Raw genomic sequence first — 15,559 nt, 5'->3', positions numbered from 1 at the left:
TGGTGGGGAAACAGCCAGGGAAACTTAAATTTGCCACTTCAAGGAGACACAAAAATGTCTCCTTTTAGTAAATGATCTATATCAGTCTTGTGGGTTTCTCTCTTCTGCCTTTTTTCAGCCAAGATGATGTCTAGATACCAAAGGAAGCTTTTGATGAAAGAAGCTGGACTCAGGTGCTGGTCTCTGTGTGGTCCTCTGGGTCTCTAACTCTGTAGGGATGACCTGCATCTCTTTAGTTACTGGACATCCGGTTGCTTCTGCTGTAAAAGTCCACCCTGGCATAAGCTCCTGTTGATGTGGTCAGGGAAAGGTGGTTTCCTACCCCATCTCTTGTTCACTCTCCTCTGAAATGCTCTTTATTGCAAGTGCAGGGCTTCTCCTGCCCTCCTGTCTCTCTTCACTCTCCCAACCCTACTCCCAGTATAGGTCACTGTCTGTACCTAGCGAGCCACCTTCCCTGATTTGGGCAGTTCCTATCCCCATCTTCATGGCACAGGAAACCTTTTGCCTCAGTCTTTTTAATTTTTAAAAAAATTTAGGGGAGCCTGGGTGGCGCAGTCGGTTAAGCGTCCGACTTCAGCCAGGTCACGATCTCGCGGTCCGTGAGTTCGAGCCCCGCGTCAGGCTCTGGGCTGATGGCTCGGAGCCTGGAGCCTGTGTCTCCCTCTGTGTCTCCCTCTCTCTCTGCCCCTCCCCCGTTCATGCTCTGTCTCTCTCTGTCCCAAAAATAAATAAAAAACGTTGAAAAAAAAATTTTTTTTAATTAAAAAAAAATTTTTTTAAATGTTTATTTATTTTTAAGAGGGAGAGACAGAGACAGAGACAGAGCTCAAGCAGGGGAAGGGCAGAGAGAGAGGGATATGCAGAATCCAAAGCAGGCTCTAGGCTCTGAGCTGTCAGCACAGAGCCCCATGCAGGGCTCAAACTCACAAGCTGTGAGATTGTGACCTGAGCTGAAGTCAGATGCTTAACCGACTAAGCCACACAGGTGCCCCCTTTTAACTTAGTCTTAATGGCCGCGGGGACCATGGAGAGAAACCAGCTTCCTGATGATGAGACATATTTTAAAATATCGTCACTAATACATAAAAAGCATTTAAACTCAAAAGAATTACTGAAAAGAAAGGCTGCCTTCAAGTGAAGAAAGGTAGTCATTAATGAAGCTTCCCAGTTCTGGTGCATTTATCTCATCCTCTTGTATCTGGGTGAGGCTTGCTAGAACTAATTACCTGAGGCTCTTGCTCAGTGGTTCTCGTGCCTGGCGATTCTTCTTCCTAGGTGGTTCTTCTATCTCATAATCCTGTGGCCAGGGTTGAGGACTACCTGATACTTCAGGCCAGCACCATTGGCTTCATGTGGGCACTTTGTCAGACATGCAGGATCTCAAACCTAGAACTGGCATTTTCATGAGATTTCTAGGTGATTCCTATGGGAAGCATTAATAGTTTGGGGGATTGTCCCCGGAAGAGTGAGGCCTCAGCATTAGCTCTAGGACCTTCAAGTCTTTCTATTGGACAAACCAAACACTGTCCCATATCCCTTTGCTTGTTACCTCAATGTTTTGTCATACGTGAAATCAAGTTAAAATGCATTGTGTGCAGCCCCAATGATGCAAATAGTCTAATGCACACAGAGAGCATGCCAGACCCATGTACTTGGCATTGGTGGCCATGGTTTGCCAGTAAGATGAACACATGCTGTGAGCTGTTTTTCGTTGAGGTTTGGTTGGCCATTTGCTTGTCTGAGCCCCAGGCACCAGAGCTACCTCCCTCTGGACCTCCCCTCTCTCAGTTTTCTGGAGCAACCTGTTTGCAGAAGTAGGGATTGTACAAACCAAGGTGGGGAGTGGGGAGGCCTGAGGAAAAATGCATGACCTCCAAGGTAGAAATTCCAGCTTTCCTGTATGACTTTGGGCTAATCACAAGTCCCACTGAACTTCCTATTTCTTGTCAGCACTCTGGAAATAATACTGTTTCCCTAAAACTAAGTCTGAGGCAACAAATTAACAAAGCCTATTTTTTTTGTATGGTTTTTTCATAAACTTGCAGCAAGGCCACTCATCTACTGCCCTTTCACTGCAGCAGGAGTTCAAGGGTGTTAGAAAGGAGAGTAAGTTTTATTAAAAGAGGAAACACTGAGACAACATCTGACTGACAGGTGTTCTATTAAGGTGGGATTTTTGAGCACAAGAGAGACTTTCTAGTTAGTCTTTAGGTACATTTGACAGTCTTGGTTGGCTTCAAGGGGACAAATGAGCAGTCTGGGGACATCGCAGAAGAGGAAGGATTGTGTAGTATTGGGCTGGAGGGTTTTCTGTGGTCAGCCATTTCCTGGAACAAATGGGGGTTGCTGGGGTTCTTTCTAAAGGTAATGAGCTTCATGAGAAGCTGGCTGCCACAGCAAGCTTTTTTCTCACAGAATTGCAGGAAGGAAATTATTTGCATCTCATATCTGGACATTGTAGGCAAACAATACAAAAATTCATCCTTCCACCTTCATCTCCTGGGGGCTGTTTGGATCCACTTTGTTGTTTCACATTCACAAATCTATCTTTATTATTTTTACTGAGAGCACAGAGGCTTAACTCTGGGGTTCAAGGTCAGATGTTTGACTTTGGGGTTCTTATTCTCTGTTTGTAGTTGAAAAAATGATGTTTTAAACTTTTTTTTTAGAAACAGATTTCTCTTCAAATGAAAACAAAGAAGTATGAAGTGAAACTCACCTAATGGCAACAAAGAAGCATTTAAAAAAACCTGGGGCATTAAATCACCATCCTTTTGGGTGGCCTGTGTTAAATTGCATGTCATCCAAGTCATATAAATTATCCCCAAAGATAGATGAGCCACTTCTGCCTTTCTAACTACTAGTAGCCATCCTTGCTGTTATGAAAGCAGAAAATTGCCTTTTGACGGAAATTGTGTGGGACTGCCTGTCTTCAAGTTATCCAGTTAATCGACATTGCTGGCTAAGAACTGGAAGAGAGTTTGAGAACCTCACAGAGAGGAAATGCTTTGAAATAGGGCTTTGCAGCATGTGGAACACCACATACTTGTATGTTTACCAAACCTTTTTTCTTCCTGTGGCTTCCGGGACAACCAGTCTTTTACAGAGTGACATTTGCCCTTGCTTATCCCAACTTTAAAGACCAAACAATCTTCTGAGTCTGTCCACTTACAGATACTGATGTTGACACTGAGAAAATCTCCCCAAAACAATTTAGTTACTTCCCTTCCCACCCTGGTCTCTAGCATCTCCTGCCACATGATCCTTTACCAGTATGCCTTCCCCTGGCTGGTTGCTAGGGTAGGAATTTGGGACTGGATGGGAGGGAAGGAGGTTTCCAAAAGTACGAAGGAACACCCATCTTCCCAAGTAATGAGGACTTTGCAAAACTCTGGTATGCCTGGGGAAAGGTCAAATGACTTAGGTTTATATTTTTGGGGATGAGAAGTGGATCAGTAGCAAGTGCTTGTATAGGTCAAGGGCAGGGGTGGAACATGGAGGAAACCAGCCTGGGAAAAAGGCCACGCTGGAGGAAGTAACTGTCCTCAATATATGAGCAAATCTGTCTGTGACCCATCTTGGTGGTAGATCATATTCAGAGACACACACTGCAGCCATCATAAAGTCATGGACAGTAATTCAGACCTTCACTCATTCTCTGGAGGAAGTATATCCTTTTTAAAAATTTTTTAAAAACATGTTTACTTATATTTAAGAGAGAGAGAGAGAGAGAGAGGGAGACCGAGCAGGGGAGGGACAGAGAGGGAGGGAGACACAGAATCCGAAGCAGGCTCCAGGCTCTGAGCTGTCAGCACAGAGCACAATGCGGGGCTTGAACCCATGAGCCATGAGATCGTGACCTGAGCCAAAGTCGGATGCTTAACCGACTGAGCCACCCACGTGCCCCGGGAGGAAATATATTCTTAATGCAGCACACTCCCCCTCTCTCCCTCTCTCTCAGCCACTCTCACCTAATCCTACACAGGATACAGTTAGTCCCTGAAACTCCCTTTTCTACTCCTGGACTCTTAAACCCACACTTCCTAAAACCTGCACGACTCTTCTTTCTTCCACATTACCCATCACTTTTAGATCTGTTTTTCTTTTTTCTTTTTCTATTAAATTTTTTTCTTCCCTTTTCCTTTGCAATGTCAATCTTTTACATATCTTCTTCTACTCACAACATCAATGTTTACAAAAAGTGGGAGGAGAAATAGAGGAAGATGTCTGGCTGGCAACACTAGACTCTCATGTAATTGAAGGGAAGAGGAGGGAGGGAGGAAAAGGCTGTTAATTTTCATATACTCATAATTTTTGCTCTTGTCTCATCATGTTGAGAGGAGGAAGATGTATGAATCAATCTTAGAGGAACTGTGGGGATCAAAAGGATGCCAGGGAGGAAGGACAAAGGTGTAAAATCTAAGACATGCTTCTTTCTGCTGGGCTGCTTCGTGGAGGAAGGGAGCTTCCGAATGAAGGTTGTAAGACTGTCTCGCAATTCCTCCTAAGTGGGGATGAACTTTAGCATTAGGAAGCAAGGTCATTGCTTTCCTGGTGACCAAAGACTCTTCAAGAAATAGCTCTGATCTGACTCAGAAGTAATAGGGAGGGCAGGGGACACACTCAGCCTGACGTTTGGGGCTATGGGTAATATTGCATAACCTGGGGTAAAGCAAAAGGACTTGGAAGAAGCCTTAAGTCCCATCATGCTAACTGGGGAAGGAGAGACTATGCATTTACTCTTTTTTTTTCATGTTTATTTTTGGAAGAGAGTGTACACAAGTAGGCGAGGGGCAGAGAGCAAGGTGGACAGAGGATCCAAGTGGGTTCCACGCTGACAGGCTAGAGCCCAATGTGGGGCTTGAAATAACAAACCATGAGATCATGATCTGAGCCAAAGTTGGACACTTAGCTGACTTAGCCACCCAGATGCCCCCAAAATTACTTTTCCCATAAGTGGTTTGTGATCTGGGATACTTCTATCCCCAACTTATTGAAGGGCCACAATGTAGCTACTGTTCCCAGGGCAGTGCGCTTATCCCTTCTTGTGAGGGCTTACATTAGGATATTGGGGCTTTAGAAAGTGAGTATGGTGAGGAGAGGTTATGTTATTCTAGTTTGAGTCTGTAGCAGTGCTTGAGAATCCATTTCTTCCTTCCTTCCTTCTTCCCTCCCTCCCTCCCTTCCCCCTTCTCTCCCTCCCTTCCTCCCAGCCACAATCATTACTTGAGTATCTGTGATGTGCTAGGCAATGTGCTGGTCTAGTGCCATGTGCTAGATGGGAAAACAGCATCAGAGACACCTAGCAGCTGACCAATTAAACACAAGCAGAGTGGTCTATCACAAGGCCTGCTTTCATAAAGCCATATTTTGAACTTTTAGCCATTTTTACCTTTTCTCTCCCGTGTTGAGGCAGCCCAGTAACTTTCCATTCCTGCACTCAGTGGACCTTCCCAAGATGGGAGCTATTGAAAATCTCTTCTTTAATTAAAAAGTTTTCCCTAGAATGAGCATAGCTCTGTGGACATTTCTTATAACTAGTCACTGGAGAGGTTTAAGAAATGCATCTGTGGTATCTTGTAAGCTGTTTCACACAACTTTTGTTTCTGCACACCACCCCCAGCCAGGGCTGTGCTCTGGACCATCGGTGCATGCTAACATCTTCAAATTCTGAGCTGGGCAATATTGCACTTGTTTGAAACAATAGTGGAGTGCACTGGGAGGCTAATGGGATTCCTTGATATAGAGGCAGGAAATAGTTCAGCCAAATAGTAGAAAAACTACAGTAATAATTTCGCATTTGGACACCCCAAGGCTCCTTCTGTTACAGTGTGTCAGGAATTCTTCTGGCTATGCAGTAATGTCTCTTATTTCTTCAGAAAATATGTCCGTGAGCTCTTTGAGCCTTTTGATCATACATTATTACAAAGGATTTACATTTTAGTTCTTCTTTTTGACGGAAAATCAAACACAACAAGATCAGGACATAAAAAAGACAGTAGTTTCTCTTTTATAGAAAAGAGGGGAAACATATTGTTTTGGACTTAAAGGTGACACATGAAAAAATGAATCCTTAGCTGTGAGTCTGAATTATGTCAAATCCAACCTTACTGAATGAAGCACTGTAGGGTGAGGGGTAGGGAGGGGCTGCCTTCCTCTCCTGTGCTGGGGGAGAGGGTGTGACTACCTGGCTGGGAATGAAGAACCTCAAAGATGTGAGAGAGGCCCAGCCACACTCTGCCTGTGACATTTCTGCCCCTCTCATGCAGGCACTGGTCAGAGAGAGGGACGAAGTCACAGGATAAAGTCTCAAGGAGCCAGTGTCTCAAGAGTACCCAGCAGCAGGCTGAGGAGACCTAGGGCTCTGGAGGAAGTGGATATGTATTCTAGGAGAGAGCTTCTCTCTGGTGTGAGTCACTCCCAGTGACTTTCCCCAACAGTCCCAGGCAGCAGAGGGAGCCCAGCATTCATTCATTTATTTATTCCTTCACCAACAAATACTTATGACTTCAATATTCTGGTGGGTATGTAGGTTTAGATAAAGTCTCTCACTTAATTAGCTAAGGTCATACTTTTATTTTCTCCAGAAGAGAGATGGTCATGCGAATAAACACAGAAGCAGCATTCCTCAGCAGAGCACCCTTGGCCCCTGAGTTGTGGTGGAATACTCTGACTGCAAGGAAATGGTCTGCCAAAATCTGGACTGATCTGGAAACCTCTATTTTTGCCATGTTGCTACCCTTTTTGTCTCATTATCAAGAATTTGAACTGTCAATCTATTTGGTTTCCTTTCAGAGGCTATTGTAAATGTCTGCCTCCTGGTTCTTGTTGGCAAGAACTCCCTTCCTCTGGGAGGAGAAAGCAGAATCAGTGTCCAGAAGTCCCAACCAAACAGTACCTCTGCCTCACAGTACCCTATAGTGAGTCAGAATTGGCTTCTCCCGACACTCTTGATGAGCCAGACACCCTGGAGGAGCTTGCAGTCAAAAAGAAAACCAGGAAAACATGCACCTTCTCAGAATGCCCAATCCCAGGAACACCTAATTAAGAAGGGAGATCTCGTCCACAGTAGAGCCCATACTCTGAGCCACACTGCCAGCAGCTTCAGTCTCACTCTGCCACTTACTAGCATGTGAACTTGTATGAGTTACTTAGTCTGTGCTCCATTTTTCTTATTTGTAAAATGGGATTAATAACGACACCTACCTCACAGAACAGTCCTAAAGATGAAATGTTGATATGTGAAAATGCATAGAATATTGTCTGGTGCATAGTAAACATTACCTTTTGGTATTTTGTGTATATCTACTTGTTTTATATACTATAGAACCCTCACTCTCTAAAGCAATAGTGTCTGAATTTTTGTTTTCTCTCTTTTTTCTCTCTCATTTTGTAAACAGGGTGCTATCTAAATAACGTTGCAGTGGACCTTTAGAAATAACATTCAATAAGGATCATGTTTATATTGGCACACAAAGCGGGTACCTGGGTGGCTCAGTTGGTTGAGCACCCAACTTTGGCTCAAGTCATGATCCCATGGTCTGTGAGCTCGAGCCCCTCATTGGGCTCTGTGCTGACAACTCGGAGGCTGGAGCCTGCTTCGGATTCTGTATCTCCCTCTCTCTCTGCCCCTCCCCTATTCATGCTCTGTCTCTCTATCTCTCAAAATTGAATAATTCTTATATCTATATACAAAGGCCAAAGTTCTCTGTGCTGCTCCAGTCCTTGCAAATGGCCCCTGAACCCATGCAGCTGAACAGGTGGGTCCCCCATGGTCATGCCATGGTGTTGAGGGGCTCAACAAGTACCATTTCCAGTCCTTCTGTCTACAGTTTCATGCTTCTTTCCCTGGATTATTTTTGAAATATGTTGTTCTCTACCTCCTAAATATCTAATGAGAAGAAAAGGGCTAATTAAACTGAGGACCTTATCAGAGCTTGGTGACTTGCTCTGTGGATGGCATCTTGATTTCCCTCTCCATGCCTTCCTTTGAGTCTCTTTTGGGCACATCTTTGGTCATGGCTGGCTGGCACGCCATATCCAGTCTTCCCAGGGCCTCTTCTCAGGGAAACTGAGAATCTTTCTTCCCAACTTGTGGTCAGAGACTCCATCACTCTTTCACAGGGTGCATTTCCAGTATTTCAATAATGTGACTTCAAGATATAAACTGGTTAATTGTAAGGAGCTTCCAATCATGTATATGTTTGAGAAGATGGGAAGGGAAATAAGACAGTCAGTTCTTAAAATATTGGTAGCTTGAAATCAGCCATTTTCTGGCATTCCTGGTACATATTACAGATAAGAGAGAACTCTGAGTCAAAAGCAAATCAGAAGGATGCTGTCTCAAGCTGTCTTCTTGAAAGATTGGCTCACTTCTATAGAATCCAAGCTTTTCTACCTCCTAAAACAACAACAGAAAAACCTTTAGATAGTGGGGTTTAAACAAAACAAAACAGATTTTTTCTGAGACAAATAATCTTTGTTGCCCTACTAAACAAGCTTCCCAGGAAACTCCAGCCATATAATTGAGAACAGTCTCCCAGGACCCATGAAGGAAGAGACATTCATTAAAGAACCCAATGGGGGGTAGCTAAATGCCACTATAATTAAGCAAACCTACCTAGAGACATTTACTGGCAGATTATTGGTGACAGTCCCTTCCAGAAGGCCTGGGTTAGCCTGAAGGACTCCTGCTCCCAAACCAGACATCCCTGTTGCTCTCTTTCTCTGGGCCAAGCAGTGCACACACATATTTCCTTTCCCCTTTTACAGTGTCTCATGGAGAGGACAAGCCAGGGGTTGTAGTTGGCTTCTCACTGGCCCATATATCATTCTGAAGGTAGGGGACATGGTACAGAATAGCCAAGCAGATGTGAGACCCAGTGTTGGGGCCTGGTGAAGGAAGTGGAATGTTAGCCTGACTCAAAGCAGCTGCTTTGGTTCATGTTGTGCCAACCTCTGTACCCAAATAGGAGATGCTGGCCAAGACTGCTGGCACAGAGTCCCAGGCCTGCGGATATAGCCCTGTTAAGGTTGACCTCACTAACATTAGAATTACCTGGTGCTCTTTTAAAAATGCTGATGCGTAAGATGCAGTTTAGACCAATCACATCAAAGTCGCTGGAGGAGGCAACCAGCCACGAGGGGTGTTGAAATTGCCCCAAGGTTGAGAGCAGCTGACTAAGGAGTGAAGGCAAATACCCGACACAGAGCCAGCTCGTGGTCCTTATTCTGGGGTGGTACAGCCCTGCAGGGGGGGACATCGGGAAACAGGGTGGTTTTGATTATTACAGCAACTGGGGCTGCTGCTGGCATTTAGGGGGTGTGGACCACAGATATTAAAAGCCTCCTGCACTTTGTAGGATAGTTCTTCACAATGATAAATGCTGGATGTCTGAGGCATGTGTGTGCATGCTCATGCATGCACGCCTGCGTTGAACGTGAGAGATACTGATCACACACAGTTCTATCCTTTGTGAGGTGGGGAGATAGCCTGGTCAGTTTCAGTGTGAGACACTGTTGAGGCAGAAGCAAGAGGTAGAGGTTTTCCTTGGAAAATCAATACCCTGCCTACAGAGGCCTCTCTGTGTGATTTGTCTAGGGTGAGAATGCTGGTGTGTGTGTGTGTGTGTGTGTGTGTGCGCAGACGTGTGTGTGTCTAAAGCAAATGGCAAAAATTCTTTACTATTTCCTCTCAGAATCTTCTTGAATGTTAATGCAAATCATGGTTAGAGAGTTGGGTGGGGTGGTGGAGGAAGAGCTATCTGTGGAAATGGCACCATCTCAGATTGACTAAGGAGGCAACAGCTTCCTACCTTCTTAATCTGGCCAATTCCACATGGTCCCTTGGTGCCCCAAACAAAAGAAGATGACATGCACTGGCCATCACCATGCTGAGTATGACATACTCATGTGCTCTACTATTACAGGCTAGGAGTCAGCTTTGAATTATAAACGTGTTTTGTCCAAATTTCATCAGCCACCTGCCCTGCCTGCCTGGACCTGCTGGTGTTTCTGCAATGCTTCCAGAATCTCTCCTTACTGTACCACCTCACCCTGCACATCACCACAGACATACCTCATCATCACGTGCTGCAGGTCTTCACCACAGCTGGCACACAGGGTGGGGGAGGGGCAGTAAAGCAAAAAGGGTGGCATAGTGAGCTAGACTGAGAATTCAGCATGTCTCCCTAGACATGCTTCCAGATCTGCCTCATGCGCTGTGGGCAGAGTCCCAGAATTTCAAAGTTCTGATCAGGAGAAGAACCCAGTCTTGCTTATATCACCATTAGCTGGGTTTCAAAAGTATTTATGAGCCACTCTGTCTGAGGTCACAGAATGCAATGGTCGCTATGTGTGAGAATCTGGTGACATGAGAGCCAGCCTAAGGATTCTCAATTTCAGCTATGTTAGAGTCATCTGAGGAAGCTTTTTTTTTTCTTTTCTTCTTTTTTCTTTTATTTCTTTTTTATTTTATTTTAATGTTTATTTGTTTGAGAGAGAGAGAGAGAGAGAAAGAGAGAGAGAATGAGAGTGTGAGCACGGGGAAGGGGCAGAGAGAGAGAGGGAGACACAGAATCCAGCATAGAGACCGATGTGGGGCTTAAACCCACGAACCATGAGATCATGACCTGAGCTGAAGTCGGATGCTTAACCAACTGAGCCACCCAGGTGCCCCTCTGAGGAAGCTTTTATAAAAATGCTAGTGTCAGGCTCCCACCTAGACCATTTGATTCAGAATTTATGCCAGGTCCAAGTACATCTAAGCTCTCCAGGTATGAACACTCTAGGGTGACCCTGATCTGCAGAGTTGGCTCACCCAACTTAGAGCTATTGATTCTGCTGATATGAAGGGGGTGTGATGCTCAACCCCAGGTCAGAAGGAGGTCTCTGGAAAAGGGAAGGAGGGGGAAAACAAGGTTAACCCTAAGCTGGAGAGGGGTGTACAACTACAGAGTCTGTGCTCTAGAGGTCATAAGATGGCACACAGACAGGTGGAATGACATTGCCTATTCTTTCAGCCATTCATTCATTTATTTGAGAATTTTTAGAGAGCATGTATAATGAGTAGGGCATGGAGTGGGCTGCCAAGAACGTTCCCTGGTCTTAACTAGGACAATCTTGGGAGGACAGTTGTATATTTAGAAAACAAACAAAACCCTTATGCCACCAAGGAGATGTGTTTATATTCAGGGGACTCACGCTCAATTTCAGATGGGAAACAGGGCTTTGGGAGCTTCACAGAGGAACCAGTGATTGAATAGCTTTCTTATTGCCTTTGCAGCCTGACCAAAGTGAATCTAGTCACATTCCAACCCTAAGGTTCTTTTTAGCGTGATAAGGGCAGACACCAAAGAAATATGAGATGGGTGAGGGCTTGCGAGTTCCCTACAACCTGACTTCCCTGTAACATGGAAGTGAGACTCCTACCAAGTCCAGCCATGTGTACAGTTATTTATGAAACAAACACCTATCAGGTAGTAGTCATCCAACAGATAACCTCCTGTTCTATAAGGTCAGTAAAGTCATGGATGTCTCAGAAAATCAGAATCCTCTTGTAGTCTGTTCAGGCTGTTTTAACAAAATACCAAAGACTGGGTGTCTTATAAACACAGAAGTTTGTATCTTAAGAATTCTGGAGGCTGGAAGTTCAAGATCAGGGTGCCAGCATGGTTAGGGTCTGGTAAAGGTCCTCCTGCAGATTGCAGACTTGTCACTATGTCCTCACGTGGTTGAAGGGGTTAGGGAGCTCTGTGGGGTCTCTTATAAGAACACTAATCCCATTTATGAGGGCTCCACTCTCATGACCTAACCACTTCTCAGAGACCCGACCTCCTACTACTGTCACACTGGGTGTTAGGATTTTGTTGGGATGCAAACATCCAGACCATAACACCTCCTAATCAGTGGCTGGAAACAGGACCACTTAGGGATCACAACTCAGGCACCATTCTTAAGGGTGCAGGCAACAGCATAGCTAGACTCTTACACCCCATTCAAGCAAAAGAGGGATGTGTCTCTAAAGCGGTTCGGCCAATCCATATATTTTAAATACTTTTAATTTTTACCAATGAAAACCCATTTCTAACATTTATCATGCTAATTAAGTCACCGTTCTCATAATAAAAGCCTATTTATGCCATCACTTTTCTAATTAACAAAACTTTGGGGATTGACTGATATTTGGACTGCTGAAGCATGGACTGTAGTCTTCTCTGGAGTGTGGCATTTCTGATATATTGCTAGCTGGCCGCTTTGGGAATATAGGTCCTTTGTTAAGGCAGTTGACTCCTCTCAGAATCATAGCTTAAGCTAGTTAGCAATTCCATAATGTTGCACTGTTTATGCTGGAAAGTATTTTAGAGTGACACCATGAGGAATACTGGTATGCTCTGTTGAATGTTTTATGATTGAATTGTCTATTTAGTCCTGGTCTCCACCCCTGTCCCCATGTTTCTGGAAATTACTCCATTTCCCCCCACCCCCCACCCCCGCCATATCCCTGGTGATATGATCCTACCCTCTCCATATGTAGCTGCTTGGTCCAGTGATAAACATGGCCAAGTGTAGCCAATTGGCCTCTTTTTCCAGGAAATCGGAAATTGAGACACAAAAGGAGAGGTGGCTAATTTTTGGGTAACTGGGCCCATTTGATGGAAGCCTGGGAACTGAAGGGTGTTTCCTGCCTTGTGTGTCACATGGGAAAACAGAAGCAGCCAGTCTGGGAAAGAGAAAGAACAAAACACAAAGCAGAAAGAGACACACAGAGAAGGAGGGATCCCAGGTTTCTCAAAGCCTTTGATTCCTGGTTTTGGTGGCCATGAAAAGACCTTCCCCAGATCTCCTGTTGTGGGGAGCAAAATTGAGCAATGGCTCCAGCTGTTTCCTATCTGGATGTACCACCACATTAACATCAAAGTCCCTCTTCCACAAGCTGCTCCCTGACAATGATTGTGTACAGCAGGGCTGAAACAGAGGCCCATTCCTGCAAGACACAAGAGTCAACCTGGAAACTTCTGTCCAAAGACTCAACTTGCCCAAGACACTCTTGGAACTGCACTGCAGTCCAAGGCTCTTCCTGCCCAATTGTGTTTCCTTCCTCCTCTCCCCCATGTGTTCTAGGCATGTATCATGGTCCAAAGGCCCTTCCTGTCTTCTCCAGCTTCCTCCTCTACTTCTCTTATGGGTATTTCCTCCATTAAACTCTTGTACTATTAATCTCATGTTGGTAACTGCTTCTCAGAGGATCTGTACTAACACACTGGTTCTAGTATCTTCTTGATACCTGATTATATTCCTCCTCTTATACTCCTAAGCTCCATAGGTTTATTTTCTCAACTCACGTGAATTAACCCTGAGAGGTATGTATTATTATCACCATTTTCCAGATGCGGAATACGTTTCTGAGATTGAGAAGTTTGTCTAGGATCACACACTGGATCACATAGCTTTGAAAGTGGAAAGGTCAGAATTTGAAACCAGAACTTTCAGACTCCAAAGCTCATATACGACTAAGCCACTTAATTCTTCTGGATGCTACATGCTGAGTGAGTTCAAAAATTAAAACTATCTGACTTAATACTTAAATTTTGCTTCCTAAACCAAACAAATTAAGTCTCCTATCCCATATATCTGTATTTCTTGGGACATTTTCCTGCACTCAGATAACTCATTGTTCTTTCCTTCCTGACTTTTTTTCCCAATCTTTCTTTTTTAAGTTTTTATTTTAATCACATGGTGCTCATCACTACAAGTGCACTCCTTAATCCACATCACCTACTTCACCCATCCCCCCACTTACTATCAGCTCTAGTAGCCATCAGTTTGTTCTCTATGGCTAAGAGTCTGTTTCTTGGTCTCTCTCTCTCTCTCTTTCTCTCTTTCTTCTTTTTGCTCATTTGTTTTATTTCTTAAACTCCACATATGAATGAAATCACATGGTTTTTGTCTTTCTCTGATGGACTTATTTTACTTAGCATTATACTCTCTAGGTCCATCCATGTCATTGCAAATGGCAAAATTTCATTCTTTTTTATGCCTGGGTAATATATATATATATAATACACAGACACCACAACTTCTTTATACATTCATCAATCCATGGACACTTGGGCTGCTTTCATATCTTGGCATCTATAAATAATGCTGCTTATAAACATTGGGGTGCATGTATCCCTTTGAATTCGTGTTTTTGTATTCTTTGGATAAATACCCAGTAGTGTAATTGCTGGATCACAGGGTAGTACTATTTTTAACTTTTTGAAGACTCTCCATACTGTTTTCCACAGTGGTTCCACCGGTTGGAATTCTTACCAATGGTATAAGAGGGTTCCTTTTTCTTCACATCCTCACTAACAACTGTTGTTTCTTGTGTCGTTGATTTTAGCCATTTTGAGAGGTGTGAAGTGATATCTCATTGTAGTTTTGATTTGCGTTTTCATGATGATAGGTGATGATAAGCATGTTTTCGTGTGTCTGTTGGCCATCTGTATTTCTTTGGAGAAAAGTCTGTTCATGTCTTCTGCCCATTTTTAAATTAGATTACTTGTACTTTGGATGTTGAGTTTCGCAAGTTATATATTTTTTATAATAACCCTTTTTCTGATACATCATTTACATATACCTTCTCTCATTCTGTAGGTTGCACTTCAGTTTTGTTGACTATATCCTTTGCTTTGCAGAAACTTTTAATTTTGATATAGTCCCAGTAGTTTATTTTTTGTTTCCTTTGCCTCAAGAGATATACCTAGAAAGAAGTTGTTATGGTCAATGTCAGAGGAATTGCTGCCTGTGCTCTCTTCTAGGATTTTTTTTAAAGCAACAAACATTTACTATGTCATATACTTTTTGAGTGTCAGGAATCTTGGAGTACTTTGGCTGTAAGCAGTAGTTAGTAATTCTAGCTGAAGGCCTATCATGAGGTTGCAGTTAAGCTGTTGGCCTGGGCTTCAGTCTCTGACAACTTGACAGGGATTGGAGGATCTACTTCCAAGCTCATTCATGTGACTATTGGCAGAAGTCTTCAGTATTTTTCTTTTCTTTCTTTCCTTCTTTATTTAAATTTTATTTTTTAAAAAAATTTACATCCAAATTAGTTAGCATATAGTGTAACAATGATTTCAGGAGTAGATTCCTTAGTTCCCCTTACCCATCTGGCCCATCCCACCCTTCCACAACCCCTCCAGTAACCCTCTCTTTGTTCTCCATATTTAAGAGTCTCTAATGTTTTGCCCCCCTCCCTGTTTTTATATTATTTTTGTTTCCCTTCCCTTGTGTTCATCTGTTCTGTGTCTTAAAGTCCTCATAGAGTGAAGTCATATGATATTTGTCTTTCTCTGACTAAATTCACTTAGCATAATACCCTCTACTTCCATCCACATAGTTGCAAATGGCAAGATTTCATTCTTTTTGATTTCCAAGTAATACTCCATTGTGTGTGTGTGTGTGTGTGTGTGTGTGTGTGTGTGTGTGTGTGTATCACACTTCTTTATCCATTCATCCATCGACGGACATTTGGGCTTTTTCCATCCTTTGGCTATTGTTGATAGTGCTGCTA

Source organism: Neofelis nebulosa, chromosome 4, assembly GCF_028018385.1.
Source record: "Neofelis nebulosa isolate mNeoNeb1 chromosome 4, mNeoNeb1.pri, whole genome shotgun sequence".
In the NCBI taxonomy this organism is placed as follows: domain Eukaryota; kingdom Metazoa; phylum Chordata; class Mammalia; order Carnivora; family Felidae; genus Neofelis; species Neofelis nebulosa.
This window is presented reverse-complemented; position numbering follows the sequence as displayed.